The 25,438-nt window shown below is 40.3% G+C and overlaps 1 protein-coding gene across 1 annotated transcript in view; it reads left to right on the top strand.

Moving 5' to 3' along the window:
* EXT1 (exostosin glycosyltransferase 1) overlaps nt 1–25,438 on the top strand; it is a 270,855-nt gene that overhangs the window by 12,594 nt on the left and 232,823 nt on the right. The gene's annotated exons all lie outside the window — the stretch shown is intronic.

A 25,438-nucleotide genomic window follows, 5' to 3' on the forward strand; every position in this document is an offset into this window, starting at 1 on the left:
GAGATGGCCTGGATCTGAGCTTTTGGAAATGGGGCCTGGGCCCTCCTCCCGGCCGATCAGACTGTGGGGATAAAATTCCAGGTTTTTAGAGAGCTTTCCAGATGATTTGGAAGCGTGATGAGGGTGGGGGTGAGGCTTTTACAGTTTATGGAGGGGAAGGAAGGCCTCATTGGGGAAGGGGCATTGAGCTCACTTACTGTTCTATCTTCACAGCTTAGCACCATGGGAGGCCGTCTGGTGTTTGTTGGAAAAATGAAACAAGTTACATTTATTTAACCAAAAGAAATGTTACCACTGTTGACGGAGTATTCAGAGGATGATTTCTGTAGGTGTTGCTTTCTTTGGTGTATAGCACAGGCCTGCCTTCTCTGCATCCGCCAAGTTCTTTTGGATCCCTTGCTGATTCACGAGACTTTCTTATTGTCTTCAAATGGGATGTTTCTTCTAATAAACAGTTTTCCCTCAAGGTGGTTTCTTTTTCTTTTTTTTACTGGTCTGTTTAGATATAAGTATCAGTGAACCCAAATTAAAATGTACTGAGAGGGTTTACTACAGCATATGAATCTAAAGAATTTATTGCTACAGGAGAAACCATTATGGTCTTTTTATCATTTAATTTTAACAGTCTGTAGATATTGGGACTTTTTGTCCCTCTTTAATTGCAATTTTTCTCCCAAACGGTCGGTTGAATATAACTCCTGGCTTACATTTTTTGCTCAGGTTACATCCAAACTCTGTTAACTGATATTGAAGCATTGCCCCAGAGTATATAGTAACATAGTGCTTAATTGAGCTGTCAGGCTTCTAATGAATTCATATTGAGATTTACCATTTAATTAAACAGCAAAGGGGAAGAAAAAGCAGAGGGAAGGTGTAGGATTCTTTCTCGCACTGCCTTTCCTGCATTTAAAACCTGCCGGCTTGTTTGTTAACGTCTGGAATTGTCCAGGATATTGCATGAAAGTACTCAAGGTGTGTAGATAAAAATGGAGGCTGTACTGTATCGCAATTACTTGGCTTCTTAGCAGGTCTTAAAAATTGATTTGGATTTGGTGCAACCCTATGACACTTGATTAAGTGTGAATTATATTTTATGTTTTTATAAAGCTTGGTAAGGTCATTTTCCCAAATGATTTCTAGGTCTGTGTATCTGAACCAATCTGAAAATCTAATCAGAGGGGATCTAATATCGAAATGCTTTTGCTTTACTGAGGGACAGAGAATAAATTTTCTTGAAAACTCCATTTCTTATATGTTGCATGCCCCTTTAAAATTGACACTGCATTAAGAAAGCCACCTCTAAGCAACACCTTTCTATGATAACTGCATTTTTAAGTAGGCAAATGTAGTGTTGCAAACCTGTAAGTGTAGAGCAGTCAGTCTTTTATTGATTCAAAGAGTGGAAATGTATAATATTTTCTGTATTTAGATTGTAGAGTTATATTACATATTTTTAAAAAATTGAATAGTATTTTATGTTAAGATAAAATTTAAGTACCTCAGTGTTTAGTACAGTTAAGTGACAAAGTAATATTTTTCCTGCATTTATTTTAGACTTAGCCATGTCTGAGTAACCCAAGAAGGATCAATGAAAGCAAAAAAGATTAACTATCAAAGTAAATCCTTTTTCATTGATATAATTACCATAACATTGTATTAATTTTAGGTGCACAGCTTCGTGATTTGGTGTATGTATATACGTATTGCAAAGTGATTACCACAATAAGGTTAGTTAATGTGTATCACCTCTCATGGTTCCAATTTTTTTCGTGTGATGAGAATTCTTAAAGTATCTCATTAACGGCATTCAAATATACAGTCTAGTATTGTTATCTACTAGTTGCATGTCACTAATGACTGGAATCGTTCTGAGGAATGTGTCATCAGGTGATTTCATCCGGTGCCCATGCTGCAGAGCGCACTCACACGAACCCGCGTGGCACAGCCTACCTCACACCCTGGCCGTGTGGCTGTGCCTGTGGCGCGCGCAGCGTGTTAGTTACCACACAAAACAACACGAGATTAAATCAAACATGAGGACATAATGCGGTCAAGAGACGTGGTGAATGAAATGGATGAGGCTGTTGCTGGTGTAACACGACATAGTTTTCCCTACTTTGTAAGTAGAAAGAGTACACTTTAAAATAACAATAAGAAGTGTAGGATAATAAGTACATGAGCCAGCAGCAGAGTCATTTATTACATACTGTCCATAATTGTGTGCGCTGTACTTTTACACATCTGGCAGCACAGTGGGTTGTTTAGGCCAACATCATCACGAACATGTGAGTAATATGCTGTGATGTCACAATGGCTATACTATCACTAGATGATGAGAAATTTTCGGCTCCGTCATAATCTTATTGTACCATTATGCGTGGCCCATTGTGGCCCGAAAACTTGTTACGTGGTGCCTGACCGTAGTCACCATGCTGTACATTACTTCTGAGAACTTATTTATCTCCTAAGTGGCAGTTTGTACCGTTTGACCACCCTCACCTGTTTTGCCCACCCCTCTACCCGCTGCCTCTGGCACCCACTAGTCTGTTCTTTGTATCTGTGATTTCAGTTTTGTTGAGAGTGCACATGAAGTGAGATCATACAGTGTGTGTCTTTCTCTGACTTATTTCGCTTAGGATAATCCCCTCAAGTTTCATCAATGTTGTCACAAATAGTAGGATTTTCTTCTTTGTTAAGGCTAAATAATATTTCATCGTGTGCTATGTACGTATGTATGTACATACCTTGCACATCTATATCACATTTTTTTCATTCATTGATGGAAAGTTAGGTTGTTTCCATGTTTTGGCTATTATAAGTAATGTCAAAATAAACCTTTAGTTTCTATAAATGTAACCTAAGAGACAAGCAGCCTTAAATTCAAAATGTGGCCCTGACCAGTGTGGCTCAGTTGCTTGGGCATTGTCCTGGAAGGTGAAAGGTCACCAGTTTGATTCCCGGTTAGAGCACAAGCCTGGGGTTGCAGGTTTGGTCCCTGGTTGGGGTCTGAGTAAGAGGCAACCAACCAATGTTTCTCTCATATAAATGTTTCTCTCCCTCTCTTTCTCCCTCCCTCCCTCACCCCCCTTTCTAAAAATAAATATTTTTAAAAATTCAAAGTATGAAGTAGGTATTCTAGGGTGTTTTGGTGATTATTTGAGCCTCTCTAGAACTCAGTTTGCTCATCTAGTTTTCTTGTACAGAGAACTGTGAGCTCATTTCTGATTGAAGCTTTCAGGTATGTACATACAGTGTATGTTATATGTTTGTCTGAGAAGAGGGGCATGATATTCATGCTATCATGGTGTCAAATAATTTTGTCTGGAGAGAAGAGTAGTAAGACCATGGAAGTGGCCCTAAAGATCTAGTGTAACCCTTGAATCATCTAGATAAGGAAGTAGAGATCTGGGGAAGTTGGGCAAGCTGCCCAAAGTCACGTAGCCCATGCAACAGAACCGGGAATAGGACACACATGTCTTGACTTCCAGCCCTGTACCGCAAGGAGGTTATTCGTGAGGGCGCTGGAGCCATTAGTGGCTTGGTTTCCCATGGTAGCTCTTCCATTAGCTGTGAAACCTTGGGCAACTTACTTCTCTGTTTTTGTTACTTGTAAAGTGGGAATAATAACCATTCCTACTTCATGGGGTTGTTACTGTGAAGATTAAGTGAGTAATATGCTTAGAACAGTGCTTGTTATTAGTAAGCCCTCAATATGTAACCATTGTTCCTGTCATTAATCTGTCCCATTATGTCACATTAGACCCATATACTTTCAGACTTACCTCTTGTGTGTGTTTATCAATTTTCCTCTTTTTTTTTCTCACTAAATTTCTTTTCTTTTTTTGTATGTTTTATTGGTTATGCTCTTACAGTTGTCCCAATTTCTTTTCCCTTTGCTCCCTTCTGCCCAGCACCTCCCCTCCCTCCAGCAATCCCACCCCCCTCTTAATTCATGTCCATGGGTCATGCATATAAGTTCTTTGACTTTACTGTTTCCTGTACTATTCTCAACATTCCCCTGTCTATTCTGCACCTTCCTACTATGCTTCTTAACTCCTGCACCATTTCCCTCCTTCTCCCCACTTTGCCCCAACAGCTGAAACCCCTCCCTATGCTCCCCATACCTATGATTCTGTTCCCACTCTGGTTGTCTGCTTAGTTTGTTTTTGTTTTTATTTTTTAGATTCTGTTGTTGATAGTTGTGATTTTGTTGTCATTTTAATGTTCACAGTTTTGACCTTCTTTTTCTTAAATAAGCCCCTTTAACTTTTCATATAATAAGGGCTTGGTGATGATGAACTCCTTTAATTTACCTTGTCTGGAAAGCACTTTATCTGTCCTTCTGTTCTAAATGATAGCTTTGCTGGATAGAGTAGTCTTGGTTGTAGGTCCTTGCTTCTCATCACTTTGAATATTTCCTGCCAGTCCCTTCTTGCCTGCAAAAGTTTCTTTTGAGAAATCAGCTGGTAGTCTAATAGGTACTCCTTTGTAGTAACTCTCTTCTCTCTTGCTGCTTTTAAGATTCTCTCTTTATCCTTAACCTTTGGCATTTTGATTATGATGTGTCTTGATGTGGTCTTCCCTGGGTCTAGTTTTATGGGACTCTCTATGCTTTCTGGAACTGTATGTCTTGTTTCCTTCCCCAACTTAAGGAAGTTTTCCTTCATTTTTTTTTTTCACATAATTTTCCAATTTCTTGCTGTTCCTCTTCTCCTGGCACCACTATGATTTGGATGTTGGAATGTTTAAAGTTATCCCAGAGGTTTCTAAGCCTCTCCTCATTTTTTAAAATTCTTGTTTCCTTCTTTTGTACTGGTTGGCTGTTTATTTCCTCCTTATGTTCCAGTTTGTTGATTTGAATCCTGGTTTCCTTTCCTCACCACTAGTTTCATGTGGATTTTCCTTCATTTCACTTAGTATAGTCTTCATTTCTTCCCTGTCATGTCTAATCTTTTCTGTCAAGTCTGTGAGCATTGTTATCACCAGTGCTTTGAATTGTGCATCTGTTGTTAGGTTGGCTATCTCCTTGTCACTCAGTTCTCCCACTGGAACCTTGATGTGCCTCCCCTTTTGGGCTGTAGTTCTCTGTCTCCTCTCTGGACAGCTTTTTGTGTTTGCTTCTGTGTCTTAGGTAGAGCTCTCACACTTGTTACTTTGTAAGGGGTGGAGCCTTAGGTTTTAATCAGTGCTGGTCACCCGTTTCTCTACATTGTGGCACTGTATGTGGGGGAGGGGTCTGAGAAGGAACAGTGCCACTTGCCCCGTACTCACCCCTTTTCCAGGCACTTCTCCCCCTTCCCATATTAAACAAGCTGCCTCTGTTGAGAGACCGGCAGTTTCTTTCTCTGCCCCAACCCCGCTGGCTTTCACAGTCAGAACCAATGTGGCTCTGTTTTCCCCAGTGATGGAACCGTGCACTGCGCATTCGAGTCTGGGGCTGGAATCGGTCTGGTCTGGGGCTGGGATCACTTCCCAGGTTTAAAATGTATGACTGTGCTTTTCGCTGCAGCTACAGTCCCTGTGCTGCTGCTGCTGCCGCTGCCATCAGCCCCGCTGCCTGCCACTAGCAGTGCCGCCAGCTGCCACCACCAAGCGCCACCCCTGCAGCCACTGCCGGAGTGCCGTGCTTTATTCTCTCTCTGTCCCGGCTCCGCCCCTCCTACCTGTCTGGCTGAATATCTCTTCTTTATTTCTTTGTTTGTTGAACTTCCATGTAGTTCAATTTTCTGGATCTTCTGTTTTTTGTTTTTTAGTTTTAAAGCAGTTGTAAATTCCTTCTTAGTTATGAGGGAGATGCAGCACTTCTATCTACGCTCCATCTTGTCCGGAAGTCTCCATTGTTTTCATTTTGTTTCTTTCATTTGACCTGTCTATTTACAGCTCATTAGAATTGCAATGTGCAATATGATACAGTAGCTTGCCAGTCATATAGAAGCTCAAGGGGGTTTGGCAAGCGCCCAGAATTCCAACCACCTGTTGTAACTGTTGCCAAAAAGCAGTAGATTTTCATTTCCCATAAATTGTTCAACCAAAGGTCCACATCATTAATATGACTTTGTCTTTACAAAAAATTCTTTCTCCTTTTACAGAAGTATTATGTTTCCTACCAGTTCTGTGAAGCTGAGCAATCACTTGAATCTTCTTGTTCCTGCCTCTTGAAAGTGCTTTTTAAAAGGTGGCAGATGTGCCGGGGATCACCTGAAATGACTTTCTGAGATAAACCTGCACAAGATAGGAAGATAAAACTATTTTTTCTTCTCTAGCAATTCAAGTGGCCAAACTGTGTGATCCCATCATGATGGGGCACTTAGCAAACCAAGAAGCGATAACAGTGAATAATAGCTTTCTACTTTCAACGGTTTCCATGGTCATTAGCAATTGATGACTTTTCCTTTAGGATGGCATTCTCAACTGCAGGGACCTGGCCCCCTGTACCGTTTCTGCCTGTTAAGTTGAAGCAGTGTATGCCTGTCCTTGACGGTAAGCTTAGAACAGCCGTCAGGATGAATGTCGGAGGAAATTCAGCCTGTGTTTTGAAGATCTGGGAGGGTTCAGGCACGTTATAACTTATATTTTCATTCTTTCTCTCAAGAGTCATAGCTGCAGTTACGAACAAACACACTGTAAGAGCTTTCCTGTAAAAGCATTTCTGCCACCAACTCCAGATGTGATCTGATTCCTACTGGATTCCACACTGCAGCTGGCCTTACTGTGATCGTGATGTGCCACAGGTCAAACCCTGCCTCTCGGAGCACCACCATATTAAAAAAAAAAGTTACAACAGGTTTCTATCCTTGTCATAAAACACAGAATGATATAGTGGATTCTCTAACAGCAGCTTTGGAAAAAAAGAGACTCTAGTGAATGGTTCACTAAGTGTAAGTAAATTGCAACTTTCTTGTCCTCATTTCAAATTTGATATAGCTGGTTCTATACAAGAAGCAGGTATATGTTTTATGCACAATAGTGACTAAAGGCCTGTATTTCCATAAGGAGTTATATAGTCAAGGTACAGATATATTTTTTCTGGGAACATTAGTGGGTCAGTGTTGGATATTATTTTTTACCAAAAATCAAGATGCTATTTTTAAAAGCACTACTTTTTTTTTTTTTTTTTCTTTTTTGGGCCCCTCTCCTTGTCCCAAAGTCCTCTTATCTCTTCTCAAAATAAAAATAGCCCTTTCTCCCAGTAAGCTGACTTGTAAATTCATACAACAGTGAAATAAAAATACCGTATTGTATTTCCAATTAACTCGTTTAATTAGTTGAGATGAATTAATTGGATTTTTGAACATGTTTCTGAAAGTCTAAGATAGTCTCTTTTGGAATTCCTAAGTATGGTGGTGGCTTGGGAGCTTTTTCAGTTTGCTGCTATTCAGGACATGGTGGAAGACCTATCATTGGAAGCCTGTCATTTGAGTTCCCCTTGGGGGCATAAAAATGGTCTAGTGGTTTTTCAGATAGAAGAGCATAAATCAGCAGGCCATTTGGCCTGCCCTTCAGCCCAGGGCATTCCCTGGTTATCACCAGACTCATCAGCTGAGCCTTGAGTAAACATTTCTCTGTCCACACTGCCCAGATGAGATGGGAATCTCAGGGTTTGTTTCCAGTACCCGCAGAAGGGCTCGGAAGTTTTTCTCCCCTTCTGTTTTCTCACCTCATATAATTTGAGGGTCCTGGGCATGTAGGCTCTGAGGGTCCCCCTCATGTCCTGTCAGTCAGGGCCTGGGTGGGGAAATGCTGGAATTTAGACTGGGTGCAGTTTTAACCCTTAGATCATTCTACTTTGCATTGTAATTATTTAGTATTTTCTCTCTCTTGGTTTATACATCTTTTGGGGTAAAGCTGGTTTATTCTCTGGATGCCAGAGTTCACTCGCCACCACCATTGTGTGCTTGATAGGTACCTGATTAAATGTTACTCTAAGTTGATTGGCCCATTCTTTCTATAATCTAGAAATTCTAGAAGCAAAATGGGTGGAAGCATATTCTTGAATTTTAATTTTGTTTGTTTTTAAGTAGGGTCTTTTTCAAGTATAGATCAAAGGGGCCTGACAAAAAACATTGGGAGAAAAGTATGTAATATCTCCGTTCACGGTGGGAAAATGCTCCGGATATGTTCTTTCTCTCTACCATTTGCCTCCAAATATCTTGTAATCACAAAGGTATTTGGGTGCTTCACACTTTATATCCTACTTGGACACAAATGGGTGAGTCTTGTCTCAGGATTTGTGTATTTGTTTTTAATTGGTTTCCCAGGCATTAGCACAGTGAGCATATAGTAGATTCTTAAGAAATACCTGCCAAATGAGTGTCTGTAGTCATAGTGGCCTGTTAGCACAGAAGGAAAGACTTTTAGAATTAAATTATTAGAATTCTTTAATTTTGTTTGGATTAAACAGTCCAGAGGACATGCTGAATAGAGAAATAAGAAAATAAAAATAATAAATTTAGAAGAAGACCCCCCCCTCCCCACACACATACCCCTTAAGGTTCAGCATAGCAGGAGTAAAATTAGAGATTGATCAGAATCAGATGATGTCTTGCAGCTTTGATTGTCATTTTGCTTCTAGTGGGTTCCTGGTTATAATTCTATAATGTCCCTAAAAGCCTGCTTTAAGGAACTTGAACTGCATTGCATTGTCTAAGATGGGCCTCAGTTCCTGGCCACATGGAGTTTCTGGCTTCCTTCTGGGGCGCAGGCTGAATCAGTGAAGTCATTGAAGAGAATCTTGGTGTAACTCCCCAGGCATCTCCATGATAGAAGAATCCTTGTTCATTCCTTTGATTCTTCAACTGCCCCCACAAGGGAGGGACCTACAGAGCTGCTGGACCAGAAGAACCTCAATCCCCCCTGTGTGCTGATGAATGGGGCACAGGCATTCCATGCTCTGCTAACTACTTGTGGTATAATCAGCTTTCCTGGACTCGACCCTTATAGCATACACAGGGGACAGAATTCTGTGGCCTCATCCGCCAGGGACATGCTTCCCCACAGGCTGATTTCAGCTTTCACTGCTCTTCCCTAGGCCACTTGGTTCTTTTCTGTGGGCTTCTGACTGACACGTCTGCAGAGCAGCAGCTGGCACCTCCCACTACCCCTGCCAAGGAGGATTTCCCACGGTGCTCTCTAGCAGTTATCAGGGGACCATCGAGGGCACTTCGTTGTGGCTGTCTCTTCCTTTTAGTTACTCTTTTTTCAGTAACCCTCTTCCTCCTGCGAAGGCTTATGCTTGCGCCGGTGCGCAGGTGCGTGAAACCCACACACGCGCTCACACTCACTCTTCCTGTCTCCTGACTCTCCCTTATCCTGCGTCAGGCCGTCCAACTGCCGTTCGAGTCAAGATGCTGTAGCTCATGAGGGTTCTCATTCCAGAAGCGTGATTCTACATGTAACTTTTAAGATAGAGCCACCCAATGGTTACAGCATAAACCACAATCTGGTGAATGTTGTGAAAGAAAAAATTAAAAAAAAAAAAAAAAATCCAGAGTGCAGATTGCAAAGTTAATACTTGAGCCTTGTTGAAAGTTCAAACATTACAGAAAGTGAAAGTTACTTATAATATATGTTTCCCATTACCACTTTTTAACAGTTGAGTGTATATATCTCTTATTTTCTAAGCACATATTATTTATTTTCTCAAGACTAGGATCATTTTATATATATAGATCCCCTTTTGTAATTCCTTTTTTCAGTCACTTGATTATTAAGCTTTATTCCATGTTAGTCTGTGTATATACATATATCTATCTATATATATCTCTATATATATAGATATATCTATATCTATCTATAGCTCTCTATATCTCTCCTTGATTTTAATAGCTACACGCTTGTGAAAACAATCATTTGTTTAGATTATATCAGAGTGTGAAATGTGGCTTTTGATTCCGATCACAGTCTCTGTATATTCACCCCTGATTCTTGGTCTGAGAACAAGGAGTGCCCTAAATATTTATTTGTTTATTTTTAGCAAAATGAGGTTTTTTGTTTGTTTGTTTGTTTGTTTTTTGGAAGGGGAGGAGAGAGGATATCTAGTTTAAGTGCTTTATGTTCTTAGTTGCCCACCCCTGTTTAAAAATCTTATCTTAAAGCTAAAAAACCCTTAGGATTTTAATGGCTTTTTAAATAGAAAATTAATATACAGTGTATTTTTTCCATTCAGCCCGAAGACCAAAGTTCACTAACCAGTCCACTGTTAGTTTCATGTGAAGCAATAAATGAAAACTCAGAACTACTCTGAGATTCAGAATTGCAAATAGTGTAAGTTGGGGCGTGACCGCTTAAGAAAGTGTGATTTGGAAAAGGGTTGTCGATAGTCTTTATGGAAAGTTGGTTGCCAGATAGAATTACAAGCGTTCACGTAGTGCTTTCAAAATGTTTATTTTCTGTCTTGGCACTAATGAGTACAGATCATAACTGGTGAGATGATATCCGAGTCTAGGACCAGGCTGGAGAATGGGTCTTACTATGATTTGATCAAAAGCAAACAAGAAAGTCAAAGCAAAGGAAAAGGAAAACAGGGCGCTGCATTTTTCTCATTGTGGGACAAAATTGCTACGTGCTGAATTTTCACTTTCTGATTAGAACTGACAGTTGAACAGATAGGATTTATATCTTTGGGATCTGGAAAAAAATGCTCAAATTTTAGTTCTTTTTTCTGTCTCCCTGTACTTTTTTTTTTTTTTTTTTTTTTTTAAGAGCATGGGCATATTAATCAGATAGCAGCCACTATATGACATGTCTTTCCATGCTAAGTGTTTGCAAGTTAAGTCTGAACCGTGCCAGAAATCGCTTTACACTTCCCACAGGTAGTGGAGATTAACCTGGTTCATTCCATCTCAACAGCTTTACCCAGATGGGTCAGCATGGACTGGTGTGATTTCGTAAAAGAAGGCTAATACAGTGTCTGGTTTAATCCAGGTGCCAATAAAACATGTTGATTTTTTTCTCACCTCTGGACTTGATATTGCTATCAAGATTAGCCTTAAAACAAGTCTATGAATGACCTTGTTCAGGTATCTTGCTGATTTCAGCTCCCAAGTAATAAGCCTAGCAATGTTTCTTTTCTCAGCGAGAGGAAAGAGGCAGTTGTTGCTGGATACATTTACTTTCTACCTGCTGGCTTCAAACAGTATTAATTTTTATGTGCTCCTTGTGCATTGTGTTTAATTAAAAGCAGTTCTATTCGCATAGGTACTTGTAGGTTTTTTTTTTCCTTCCTGAAATGAATAAAACAAATAGGCATCTGGTATTTGTTTTGTATAACACAATTTCCATAAAATGAAGAGTAATAAAACATAATTACCTGTAAAGGCTTGTTTTATAAGCTTGAGAATGGGCTTGTTTCTACTAGGTTTTTAAATTCTGCTCATATGATAAAGAATTCTTTGTCCATTAATATATAACAACAGTCACCACAAAAACCTCCCAATTTCATGCATGAATCCAGCTCATCTTTTATTAAACACATGTTTTATTTTCTGTTGTAATATATATGATAGAAGTTTATCATTACATTCCTTCTAGAGAAACACATTAGTTTGAAAGAAAATATTTCCTATTCTGTATTTTGTTCAATGTGTATAGCTTTATTTACGGCATTTCCCCATAATTACAGAGATAATTTTATTGTCACTTGCTGACTTTTTAAATCACAATCCACTCTGTGGATTCTAAAACCTCCTTTTAGGAATGTATACTTCAGACTTTTTCATAAGTTTTTATAGGGTTTATAGGCCTTATAACCCTTGGTTCAAGAACTCTACGAATGCCTGGTGGTTATTATGAAAACTGTGCTTATTATTATCCAAAGCTAAGGTTTTAGCTTTAGTATATGAATAGCTGATGAAAGAATGTCACTCAAATACTTTGTAATGTTGGATTTAATTTCAGGGTTAGGCTTCTTTCTAGGAATAGAGGTATTTACTCTCAGCTGAGGGAAAAAAAATTAGAAGGTGGGAAGTACAAAAATATTAATTTCAGAGGTGGATTTGCCATCAGATTGGATGGCAGTGCCTGCATCCCTGGGGGCTCCGGCTCCCAAGACTGTTTTTATTGTTTCTGTCCCACGCTAGGCATGAGCCTTGAAGTGGTGAATTCATCCTCTGAGGTTGTGTGTCCATCGCTGAAAGAATAAAAGAAGCAGGAACAAAATCATGCAGCGCAGTATATCAGGATGTCAGTTTTATGTGGTTGTGTGATGTTGCAGAGTCTAGTATGTGATATCGACCCTTTTCTTTTGAATCAAAGCACAGGATTTACTGGAGAAGAGAGGCTTCAGAAATAACAGTCTAACCCCAAACGGAGCTCCTAAAGAGTTACGCCATTCTGTCTACCATTAAACTAATTGCTTATAGGAAGTAAAAGTACATATCAATATAGCTAATATTTATATCCAGTTTGAATAGTGATTCCTGATTTTAGATTTCTGACGCTTTTAAACATTACCTGTTTGCATTGAAATGATCCTGAAACATTTATATTATTATGACTGCAAGTTAAATTAAAGAGACATAGACACTAGATTTCCCCCTTTATGTTGTCAGCTATTGGAAAATAAATAGCTTAAAGTATAAGCGTGACTTCCTCACCCACAGGCAGGCTGAATATTCCAATTCTAGATCGGCAGTCGCTTGACCTGCTTATTTGAAATACCACTTTTGAATACACTTGGCAACATGAAGTGCCCAATGAAAGCTCTGGAAAGAGGAAGTCTGTGGCTGTCCAATTAGTCCTTAGGGTTCGTAGTGTTTCCTTGATGCCTGGAAGGCCATGATGTTAAATCCCTGGACGCAGTAGCTTTATGCCAGGAGCTTAGCATAGAAGGCATTTTCAGGATGCATTATTTCTGTACTTTTGCTCCTAAAATGGTTTACCTAAAGAGGCTCCCAACTCCATAAAGATGCTGGTGGTGTGAGAGACTTCGGCAGTGTGCTGTACAAGATGTAGACAGTTGGTAACTAGCCATATGAGTGGTTAGATAATGCCTAACCAAGGAGTGTGTAAGCTCTCGGACTCTTTTATCTGATTGACAACCTTATTCCTCCCACCGTTTATTTTATTTTACTTTAAAGAGATGAGGGTTGGGTGCCAGAGAATATGCCAGATACTATGCTGTTCTTACCAAAAAAAAAAAAAAAAAAAAAAAAGCTTCATTGCATAGAGCAAGAAGATTCATATATTCTGAGATTATTTATAGTGTTTATTACAGAGAGACCAAAAACACTAAGCACTTACTAGCTTTCCTTATTTACAAGTCAGATTCAGCTAAGGGATATTATGCTTTTATTTTTCTGGTGCTTGAAATGTTCCTTTAAAATAGATTATAAGGGAGTGCGGGTTACACAGTGACACAAAGTTTGTTGGCTGTGAAAATGTAAAATGGATGAAGCTTTTCTGTTTCAGTGCAGTGCAACAACAAAAGTCCATTTTATTTAAGTAAAAACACTGCTTTTTACCTAAGTGAAGTCACACACACACACACACACACACACACACACACATAACATAGGACAGATAAGTAAGTATATGCGGGTATGTGGCTCTTATTTCCCAATTATGTAATAAATGCATTCTGTTCGAGTTTGTGGTAAAATCAGTGTCTATTAAGTGAATTAGTTTTCCCCAGTGACTTCTACTGTAGAAATGGCATTGTCTTCCACCAGCTTTGGATGTAAAATGTTCTCAGTTAAGAATACCAGGAAAAAAGAACTAAAGGAAAAGAACGAAGAACAACCCTTGAAATCCAAAGGAAACACGCACTTTCTGATGAAGTGTCTAATGACCCTCAAAATATTGCCTGTTAGTTAAGCTATAATACAGTATATGACTTTAATAGCAAAATGGCAGTTACCAGTAGTATCACAGCGCTGAAACTGTTGCTCTTTCTCCTCACCCTTTGTCCCATTGTTCCTGTGGGAGAGAACAGTGACCCAGGCTTTAGCAAATAGGTTACTTTAATGGCCTCAGCATCCTTCTGTTCATACTCTTGAAACTTGACATCCAAGTTTTGTTTTGTTAACCTATATACAAGGGTGGGCCAAAGTCGGTTTACAGTTGTAATACAAACACAATACAATAATAAATAATACAAGAATAAATTTTTGTGTTTTGTGTACTCATAACTGTAAACCGACTTTGGCCCACCCCTTTATTTATTCTAGCTCAGAGAAGTCCCTTGCCGCTTTACTCTACAGACCCTATAATTACCAGAGAGCCTTGGTCTAGGGCAGCGGTTCTCAACCTGTGGGTTGCGACCCCTTTGGGGGTCAAAGGACCCTTTCACAAGGGTCACCTAAAACCATTGGAAAACATATATATAATTACATATTGTTTTTGTGATGAATCACTATGCTTTAATTATGTTCAACTGACTGGTTTGGCTCAATGGATTGAGCGTCGACCTGCGAGCTAAGTGTCGCTGGTTCGATCTTCCAGTCAGGGCACATCAGAGAAGGAAAACTCTGACTCCAAAAAACCTCCGCTACCTTGCGGCATACCTCTTCAGGGGAAAGGCTAAGGGAGTAAACCCCAACAGAAAATCCGGAGCCGGAGTCCCTAAGGCGGTTTGACGTTGTAGTGAACACCGGCACCTCCTGCGGCGCACCTGAAGCCAAGCTGTATTGACTCCGTCTTTCCCTTGGACCCTTCAGCTGCAAAGAGAGGGGGGGTCTGCTGCATGGGCAACAGCAGACCCTCCATATCACCCTGCCCAGGCTCTGTAGCTTCAGCTTCACTGGAGAGGACACTCCAGCGTCATTGCAAGATGTCAGTTCAACACGGGAGGAGACAGATACCGTGTCACTCCCGAGTCGGACTGCACAGCCATTCTCGGCGGTGCAGATAGACTCTTAAGAAGCTACACCATCGTCTCTCGAGACGGACAGCTGCCGATTGAATTATGTTCAATATGTGACAATGAAAATACATCCTGCATACCAGATATTTACATTACGATTTATAACAGTAGCAAAATTACAGTTATGAAGTAGCAATGAAAATAATTTTATGGTTGGGGGTCACCACAACATGAGGAACTGTATTAAAGGGTCGCGACATTAGGAAGGTTGAGAACCACTGATCTAGGGTCTCATGAAGGTCTAGTTGGAGATCTTGATTCTTTCCCATTCAGTTTGGGAGAGCTTGGGTGATCAGACCAGTCAGTTGCATAGTTCTTTAATTTTCTCCCCAAACGAAGGGGTACATTCCTCAGGGTCTACCTTTGTGGGATTACTTGGTCACAGAGAAGGCATTAGCTAGGACTAAGCAGGCTGGTGTGATGGTGTTCTTGTTCACCGCTTTCTACCGCGGTAAGACTCATGGAGCAGAAACTAGTGCTCAATTCCTGAGTTTAGAAAACCTCTTTTGAGCTGTTTACTATGTGCTGGGCAGGGAGGCCACCAGGATGAGAATGACTATGTAGGAGCCAATTACAGTCGTCTAGGCTAGGAAGAGAGGTGTTGAGGTATCATCCAGGGCAGAGGCAGAGGACTTGTCTATTTAATGATACTGGGATTTAGTTCTTGAACTCTTCATATTCAGAATATGGCTTAGGGCTGGCTGACTTTGACAACCAGGATCATTAAACACTTAGGTGACTGTTGGGTGATTGGCCACATTTTAGGAAGATATATTCATGAGAGCGAATAGGAACAGTGGGGACTAGATGGAGAGTATTGAATAGAACGATGTTCTCCATCAATGTCCTGTCATTGTGAAAAGAGCTGTTTGGTAGATTTATTCATTCATGCATTGAATATGCATTTATTAAGTGCTTTTTGTGTGCCAGGCTCATTCAAAAGTCTGAATTTCAAACTCGGTTATCTTTCAAGTTCGGAGTTTAGCTAAAAGCATTGTTTTATCCTGGGAAGAAATTTTATCACATTATATACTTAAAATAAGGGGGAAAGTGCCTCTCTGTCCTTTCAGCCCCATCATTTCTTCCATTGGTGGGGCTTGTCAATCACCTTAGGAGCTTTAAACATGTCTGGAACCCCGAGTGCCAAACTCCGTAGGGTGTCTTGGTCTCACAGTTTCAAAACTGATTGGAAGGGTTTAATCAGTCGTCCTAGCTTCACTGTTCTCAGACTTTAGGTTTCTTTCCCTTACCACAAACTTACTGTATTTCTTTCCTGTCTGTTCTCAGTTTCAGAAGAACTTTAGAATAAGTGAGAGGAACAATGAAGTTGGGGAGACCAGCAAAGATGCGATTGGTGGTGTAGGTACAGGTGATGTGTGAGAAGGTTATTTGAAGTTGGATTTAAAAAAATGCGGTCAGCTCAATATTAATCATATTTAGCCTATAGCGTTGTTTCGGATTGCGTTATCTCTAAGTTTGGAACTTTTTTGTTGTAGAGAATATTGACTCCCACATTTTCTTAAATTAGCCCACCCCTTTGTTGTTAAAAAATGAAACAAAACAAAATTGTAGGCAACTGGTAGAATAGCCTTGTTTTAATATACTTGATCTTACTAGGACTTTATAATGGTTTAGCATCTGGAGAGTTTTGTTCACATTGGTATTATGATTGAGAAGGAGCAGACAGATCTTGTAGGAAGACAAATTTAGCACTTTCCAAATAATCAAGTCAGAAGGATTCCAGTTGTAATTTTAAGATGGCCTCTCATGGTGTCTAGTTTTAGAAACACATTTTTTTTTCCCCAGGTGTGAAGAACAATGCTTCATAGGACAATGCTGTGCCTTAACCGTAGGAGAATTTTTCATTTTGTGTTGTGTTATGGTACGAAGGTTTAGAAGTAAACACGCCACCGGACACAACAGGCCTTGTTTCAGACATCTACTATTTTTAAAATACATTCTCCTATTTTTGGCCTGGCATGTTATCTTCGGGTGAGAAAAGCCATCCACTTGTCTTCGTTTGAGGTCATAGGTAGCGGTCAGTTCTCTCTAATGGATTTGATGACATCATAGTGTTAAAATAACTGAAAATTAACATTTCTTGCCCCCATGGTTGTGGCTACAAAACGTTATCATTTTTATGCTGTTAATCACACTCTTTTAAAACGAGAACGCCCTACCCGCCTCCTTCCCTAGAAGTGAAATGCCATCAGTGAGTCCCCCTAAGTAACACATGGCTAACATCCTGCATTTGTTTGTTTTGTTCTCAGCCTTTGTGACAGTGTTAAGGGGAAGGGCCGTATTGTAGGGGTTGGGTTAAAAGTGGAGAAAATGGAGCAGTTGTGACCCCCCGATGAAGGTAAGAGATTGTGAGTACATCAGGGTAGGAGGGCTTCTGCAGAAATATGATGGTGCAATTAAATGGGGCTATTAAAGACACGCCAGCGTCAATTCCTTAAACGACAGTGGCGATTTCTTTCTAAGCCCCTTTCCGTTTTTCTCCTCCTGGGACTGAGTATTTTTAGGGAGCAAAGCAGAATCGCAAAAGCAGGAAGACTGCCAGGGAAGAGACACGGTTACTTGGGTGCCTGCTCCCTCTCTCCCTTCTTCAGGGGCTGATTCCCCTGTGAAAGGCTTCGGCAAAGAAAGGTCCCCAGACACTGATTCTCATCTGTGGACGTGGGGAGTGAAAACAGGGCTTCCTAGGGGTTGCTCTGGTATTACATCCCAAAGTGCTGCTGACTTTATAGCAGATACCTGTGTAAAAACAGAATGGAAAATTGTCAGTTAGAATATTTTTATTCTAAAGGAATCCTGAATTCACATTTGGCAACCTTGTGCAGAAAAAGTGAAAAAGGGTTTCGTTTTTAGGAAAACAGTGTGTTGTATAGATCACTTGGAATCTGATTACCTGCGTGTTTTAATGAGAATATCAAGGCTTGAGTGGCTCAGTGTGCTTGATGTCAGTGTCATTGGTAGCGTGGTAGAAACTCTGTCCTGACATCTCTCTTTGTGTCACTGATCTAAGCCCCCATTTCCTCATTGGTAAATGGGGGTCTCAGTATATATTTTACTATAGTTGCTCTCTGAGATTAAATGAGATATGCAATGAAAAGCATTTAGCCTGGCACCTGGCATAAGATACGTGCTCCTGTAAATATTAACTAGTTTTTATTATCAATTTAATTTGAGGACCAAAAAGACTTAGTGATCTTAGCTATTTACTGAAGGGTAAGACTACGAGGAAGCTGAGACCCAGAGAGATGATGTGTTAATTAGTGGAAGAGCTAGAATTAGATCATCTGACTTTCCATTGGAGGTCGCTCTGCCGTTTGTAGAGGAGGATGTCCTCTTACGAATTCTGTCTCATTTCCTGGGCATTACACACTTCAGAGGGATCATATGAACTTTTACATTTAGCTTCAACACCTTCTCCACCCTCTGTTATGGTATATGAGATATGATTTTTACATATTTAAGAACGTAGATGTAAGTTCTTCATTGCTGAGGTTCTTTAGGTGGCAGAAACTCCTGCAATTTTGCAGGCATTATCATTGTCTGAATTTTAAAAGAGTTATCTTCAGAGAAAAAAAAATCATACTTTTCCATTATGCCTGCGGCCTGCAGAACACCATTTAAACTATAAGTAATAAAAAAAAAAAAAAGGTCAAGTATTTGATGAAAACCAATCTCCCTTCAAGACTAAAGTTTCAGCCTCCATGAGACCCTTTTCAAGGGGACTTCATTGTGTTTTGCTGATGGCTAGATCCAATTTATGGGGCGGTAAGAGGAAAGGCGATTATTTTTTTAAATTCATCTGTCAGCTTCCAGACTTATACAGAATGTAAAAAATGGTGTTAGATAATAGAAGAAGAAGTCAAGTGCTTTACAAATGTATGGCATGTCTTGTACTTCAAGGAAACAGTCGTTTAATCAGATTTTAGGATGGTACAAAGTTCTTGCTGATAACAGGCAAGTGGCATTTATTGGCTGAACAACTGAGGAAGCACAGATGATTTGAACTAGTGGAGGCATCCTCCATGCAATTCCCTGCATTGCTTTTGTGACTGAGGTCTCTGTGGAATATTCACATTTCCAGTTCAGATCATTGTATTTGCTGTTTCTACTGCTGGGGCATCATCTACCACTCACCACATTTTCCCCTTTATCTCTTTCAAGATTCACCAGAGGCGTAGAAACATGGAACAGACTGACAGCTGTCCGAGGGGAGGGCAGAGCGGGGGACTGGTTGAAAGGGGAAGGGAGTAGCCAAAGAACACATGTGCATGACCCATGGACATGAATAATGGTGTGGGAATTGCCTGAGGAAGTCAGGGCAGGGGGCAGGGCACTGGGTGGAGGAGGACAAAGGGGGAAAAATTGGGACAACTGTAATAGCATAAACAATAAAATATTTTTTAAAAAAGATTCAGCTGTAGCACTGGCTCTGAGAAAGTGCGTCTTGCCTTCCGCTGTCCATCCTGTTCATCCTCCTGGAATCCCTCTCTTTGGGATTCCAGAGCACCCACCCGACTTATACTTCTCTCAGCCCTTTCGGTGCCATCTAATTGTATTGCGATCATCTATTTAGGGGTCTCTCTCTCTCTCTTTTTTTATTACACTGTGAGCTCTTTGGGAATAGGAACCACTTTCGTCTTCACACCCAGTTCCAAGCGGGGTGCCTAGAGGCCATCAGCTTGAATACTCATTGAATAAATGAATGAATCACTTTCTGCCAAAACCTGGTTTCCCTGAGTTTATATACTCTGGTAACTTTTTGTAAATGAAACCATTTTTATACATATAGCCATTTCTATTCTTCTTTTCCACTGAAGGAATTTTTATTTCCAAATCAATCTTGGTGTGACCACTACCCACCCCCTCCCCCCACACCCAAAGTGGCTCATGCTTTTCTTTTTTCATTTTTGGAGGGATGTAAAGCACAAGATAGAATATAATGTGGACGAAATCCAGGGCCATTCAGCCTCACTAGACTCTTTTAGCCTTCCAGAATGTTGAGAAAGTAATTAGTGTGTGTGTGGGGTGTGTGTGTGTGTGTCTGTGTGTGAAGTGTTAGAAGAAATAACTGAGATTCTTTGTATCCAAAAGAATGTTTCTCCTTGGTGATGAGGTAGGCATTGTCACCCTTGTGCATAAATCCTAAAGCCAAGCACAAAAACACCAGTGGGTGAAACAATGACCAGCCTTTCTCCTTTTGGGATTGCAGTGCCTTGTATGAGTAAGTTTAGAAATGGGTTTCCTGTTCAGGTTTTTGAGGGATCATAGTGTTGAGTGGCAGACTAACTTTTGAACCTTCTGTGTTTTTGACATCAAAAGGAATTCTGTGCTTTAGCAAAAAGTTTTATTCAGGGTATTAATACTTTTAAGGCACAGAGGGACATTAGCATCCGACTTGCGGACAAATTAGTATCTTTTATTTTCTCAGTTTATTTGGACTGTAGTTGATTTTTTTTTTTAATATGGGGAGGTTAAATCTTTCCATATATTGCTTTTAATACCCTTAAATTATTTTTCTCTATTCAAAGTTTGATTTGGTGAAAGTTTTTTGTTTTTTTTTATGACTTGAATATTCCTCTGATTCTCCAGTACATTTAATTGTGTTAATTTTACTCATGAAATATTTTGAGGGACATGTTTTTATATAGTATATATAGCTTTTTTTAGAATAGTATATGACAACTTTAGAGCAAAAACATGAATTAGTAAGTCTGGTGTGCTTTTATAATACTGTTAACTTCTCTTTTAATGAAATTTAAAATCTTCACTGCTGTTTTGGAAGCAAATTTTTGCACAAAGTAGATTCTTAATATTGAACTGGATCCAATTTGACTGTTCTTTGTGTTTTCAGAGTCTGATCTCTGTTTCAGTTTGTCCTTCACTTACGAGTTGTTTTTTTCCTGTGCATATGGAGATGAATCATGCTTGGTTTTCCTATTCTTAATTTTTAAAAACTAAACACATGGATTACTCAGTGTTTCCCTGTTTATGCATAAGAGTGATTTAAATCTTTATACATGGTATTATGTGATGTGTATTGTAACCGGAGGCTACCACTTATCACCTTTATTTCTTTATTCACCCATCATTTTCAGAAAGATGAGTTACATATTTATCATGTATCATGTCTCTTTTATTTTTATTTTTTTTAATCCTCACCTGAGGACATGCTTATTGATTTTAGAGAGGGGGAAAGGAAGGGAGAGAGAGAGGGGAAGAAATATTACCTGAGGGAGAAACATGGATCAGTTGCCTCTCGGATGTGCTTGGCTGGGGATGGAACCACCCCAGGCAGGTGTCCTGACTGGGAATCGAATCCTCGGCCTTTCCATTTACAAGACGACACTCCAAGCAACTGCACCCACACTGAGCAGGGCCTGACCGTGTCTTTCATAATGATCTTTGGGGCTGAAAAATGGTCTTGACCTAACAAGGCTTATTATTAAACTTTAAAAATTAAAAATCTAGTCAGTACCCCTCATTTTTCAACAGATAAATAAATAGTAAGTTATATAAAAAAAGAGGAACCTGTAGAGCCAAAGTGACTTAAATAATAAAACAAATTTTGTTTTAAAGAATGGGCAAGACTAAAACATAATCCCCAGGGAGGCATGCTCGGGTGAAAAAAACCTATAAAGAAATGCAAAATATGATTATTATTAAAAGTAGTCTACAAATACATTGCCAGCAGTACAGAGAATAAACAATTTGTGACAGAAGCATTTTGGTATTTATAAATGTTCTCTCTGCTTTTTTAAAAAACCACAAATGAGATCAGATTGTGGGCTGTAGGTACAGATTTTAATTATAGCTAATGTGAAAATGCTGTTAATAAAAATATAAGGAATATTTTCTGAAGTGTGGACTTAGTGGGAATATCAGATAGAAAGGTAGCTCAATATATTTTTTTTTTATTGTGAAGGTGAATTGATTATTGTTTTGTTTGCTATTCAATATTAGAGTCCCTATGTTAATTCTGGTTTTATTGCTTTTTGGAAAAATTAAGACCCAAGTCCTCTTCTGAATTCTGCTTGATTTTGTTATGTTTTTAGCCTTGATCATTCACTCTACAAAAATTATTGCACACGGTCATTGTGCCATGCCTTGTGCCCAGGCTACGGTGGCTAAAACAATGTGGTATCCCTGCTCTTAAGGATCTCCCAAGACAGAGTCTTGAATAGTAGTGAGGACTCATTATTTTTGCTGTAAAATTTTACAGAGATCCACCTACAGTGCTGTTGCTGGGGTATGTGGCCTGTCTTCTTAGGTTAAAATATGCATTTTGTTCCTGTGTGGTGGTGTCAGCGGGATCTTCAGTAGGGCAGCCCGTGAGCTCGATCCTGGGGCAGTGCGCCAGGCCTGGGGGTCTGTCTGGGAAAGTTCGAAACTGGAGCTCCACTGCCCATTGCACCTTCCCCCGGGGAGAGCACCGCCCTTGGCAACCCTGGTGCACCACCTTGAAAGACAGTTTATTGCCTCCTAGGAATGTGAACATGGCAGGAACCTTGTGTTTATTTTTCAAAATCTCAAATGTACTTTTTGGAAGAAAAATGAACCTGTTTATTTAACTGTAACAGTTTGTGCTTCTCTATGTTGTTTCCTTCATTAAACATCTGTATGGAAACTGCATTTCTTCCCCCTTCCCTTCTCTGTAGTTTTAAAATTGGAACGTTGCTTTCCAAACATTTTAGTAAAAACAGCCCCCCAAAGTGAAATCTACCCGAAGTATATTCTTATTTTTATTAATATTCCGTTTTTATTTTCTATTAACATTTCTTGATTTTTCTGACTGTAGGAAATCAAACGAAAATTACCTTATACTTTTTATTTGGTTTCATGGTCAATTCTATAACCTAAATACAAGATAAAAACAATTTCAGTAAGTCATTTATTTTTCTAAAAGAAGGTCATCCATGTCTGGTAAGAATTCCATCAGACTTTCATCATTCAACAGACGCTTGTTCATAAGAGTAGCTCACCTTTACTGAGCACTTGCTTTGCACCAGACATGGTGACTTGAAGAATCTACAAGGCTCGAGGGTGGGTAATACAGCCCCTGCCTCCAAGATCTCCAAGATGGAAGATGCCTGGTGGGGAGAGGGGCCCAGCCAGACACATTCACAGGAGGAATAATCACTGAGTGATAATGGAAGTGCATACAAAGACTTGGAGAGAAACAGAGCAGGGCTCATTGAAAACTTTCTCGTGTTTACATTTGTTGTTAAAATTCATTCAAAGCAGCTAATCAATCATATCTACATTCTCAGGAATGAAAGTACAAAATGAATACGAGGGACATTGTTCAAAACTCAGTCTACACCATTGCCTTTCCCTCCCAGACGGGGAAGGGAGAGGGGAAAGTGGAATTTGTTCTTGCGTCCTTATCTGAGAGGATTCCGGACGTTTCCATTTCAAAGCAGCCGAGCTTGTGTTTTGTGGACCTTGAGATCCTGTAATTCTTGCATTAGCCGCTGGTAACTCTCTGTGAGGCCTTTTTGGAATTGTTTTATATTTGCGCAACATGCTTCCCCTACTCGTATGGCAGTAGTGGGGATATGGTGTAAATTCACCCCAAACCTAAAGCTTGACCTTGGTTGTGTTTATTTTCTACTTTCCACGTATAAAATGTAAAGTTATTTGTACAGTACAAATAATTCCAAAGAAATGTGTTTCTTTGTTCAGATGAGAAACTGGCAATCTCAGTAACATTTGTTAGTATATAACGTTCCTTTGTTATCAGAGGAACCCAGGTTCTTCTCACCGATGCAGCAAAGAACTACAGATCAGTGAGCCTACTAGTGTGCATGCAAAATTTCTTAGTGAGCAGGAGAGTAAAGCAAGGGTGGCCAAAGGCCGGTGGGGGGTGGGGCAAGCTTGCCATAGGGTGGCCACAGGCCCTGTGGCCCGAAGGCCAAGAGCTTGAGTCTGTTCTGAGGACTTACATAGCTGGTGGGATATGCGGGTGAAGAAGTTACGTATTGATTGACAGGTAAAGGTGCTAGCTTTCCAGGACTGGGGCATGGATACCTAAAGGTGTCAACGGGCTTCTTCCTTTAGGCACTATGGGCTCTTTCCCGTCGTTCAGGCCTTGGGATGTAAACACAGTTTCAAAGGCCTTCCTTCCCAGTTACTGGAAAGGACACCTAGAATTCCAAGGACTTTCCTCTTCCCGTGCTAACATAGTGTTTCTTGTGATATTGAAACACCTGACAATATTATGGGACCAGGCCCAAGACTGCTGAGTTAGGGGGTGAAACGTATCTCCCTCTGCTACTCATTTGACTGTAACCCACTTCCTGCAAACATTTGGTGCCTCCCTGTGTACATACGCTCCCTGCTTAGGCCTCCGTAAGATGAATAGATCAGATGCTCTCTTTTTTCACTTTTATTTTTTTTTAAAGATTTAATTTATTTTTAGAGAGGGAAAGGGAGAAAGAGGGAGAGAAACATCAGTGTGTGTGGTTACCTCTCACACACCCCCAACCAGGCACGTGGCCTGTAATCCAGCCATGTTCCCTGCCTGGGAATTGAACCAGCGGCCTTGGGGTTTGCAGGCTGGGGCTCAGTCTCCTGAGCGACTCCAGCCAGGGCTTTCTCTCTCTCTCTCTCTGTCTCTGTCTCTCTCTTTCTGTCTCTCTCTCTCTCTCTCAAAATCAATACAATAAAATAAAAAAATATAAAAGAGGCACATCACAACCAAGGGTCCTAAAAGTGGAGGTTTGGGTCAAGACAAGCCTGGCAGTTAGGAGTCCCCTGACTCTGTCCTCTGTCAGATGCAGACAGGGCACACTCACGGTCTCTCAGCCTGTGCTGGTGGCCTTTCTCAAAGGTTATCTTGCAGATGCCACTGGAAAGAGACCTCAGAACAGAGATTACTGGAGGTCCGTTTTCTTAGTCACGATAGATCATCTGTTTCAAGAATTTGAAGATAGATTACGTTTCAAGAATTTGGACCTGACTTTAGGCATGACTTAAAAACAATAACATCTGTCAAACGTTAACCATGCCATTAGAAGTGAGGGGTAACTTTTAGGAGAAACAATGTCCTTTACGAGTGTGGGGTAATTGAGTCGTGTTTGATTGGAGTGGCTGGAAATGAATGAGACTGGTATCCAGCCTCCCAGAATGGATGTAAATAAAACCCACAGCCAACTCCACTCTCCCTGAAATCCCAGCCTCCTGTGGTCCAGATTTTCATATTCCTCCCAATTTGCCGCAGAGCACGCTGTGACCCTCATCCATCTTTTTTTGCATTTAACAAAGTTGTAAAGGGATTTATATGCTTTCCATTAGCTTTAGCAAAGCTGCTGTCATGAATATTTAATGGCGAACACAGTTTGTTTTCGTTCTCTTTCTTTCCCAGGCTGAAGCACCCCTCCCCGCCAGCTCTCCTTTAGCCAGCCAGGAGAAATGTAAATTAGTGGCTCCTCACCCCTGGCCCGGTCCCAAAGACACTCTGGGGCTCTCTCAATGCAAAGCCTTGACCCCCACCCCTTAAGGCAGGCCTTTTATCTTTTTTTTTTCCTTTTTCTGCCCCATATGCTCCCCCCGCCCATCTTT

This window comes from Furipterus horrens, unplaced genomic scaffold (assembly GCF_987537825.1).
Source record: "Furipterus horrens unplaced genomic scaffold, mFurHor1.1.pri manual_scaffold_7, whole genome shotgun sequence".
Lineage (NCBI taxonomy): Eukaryota > Metazoa > Chordata > Mammalia > Chiroptera > Furipteridae > Furipterus > Furipterus horrens.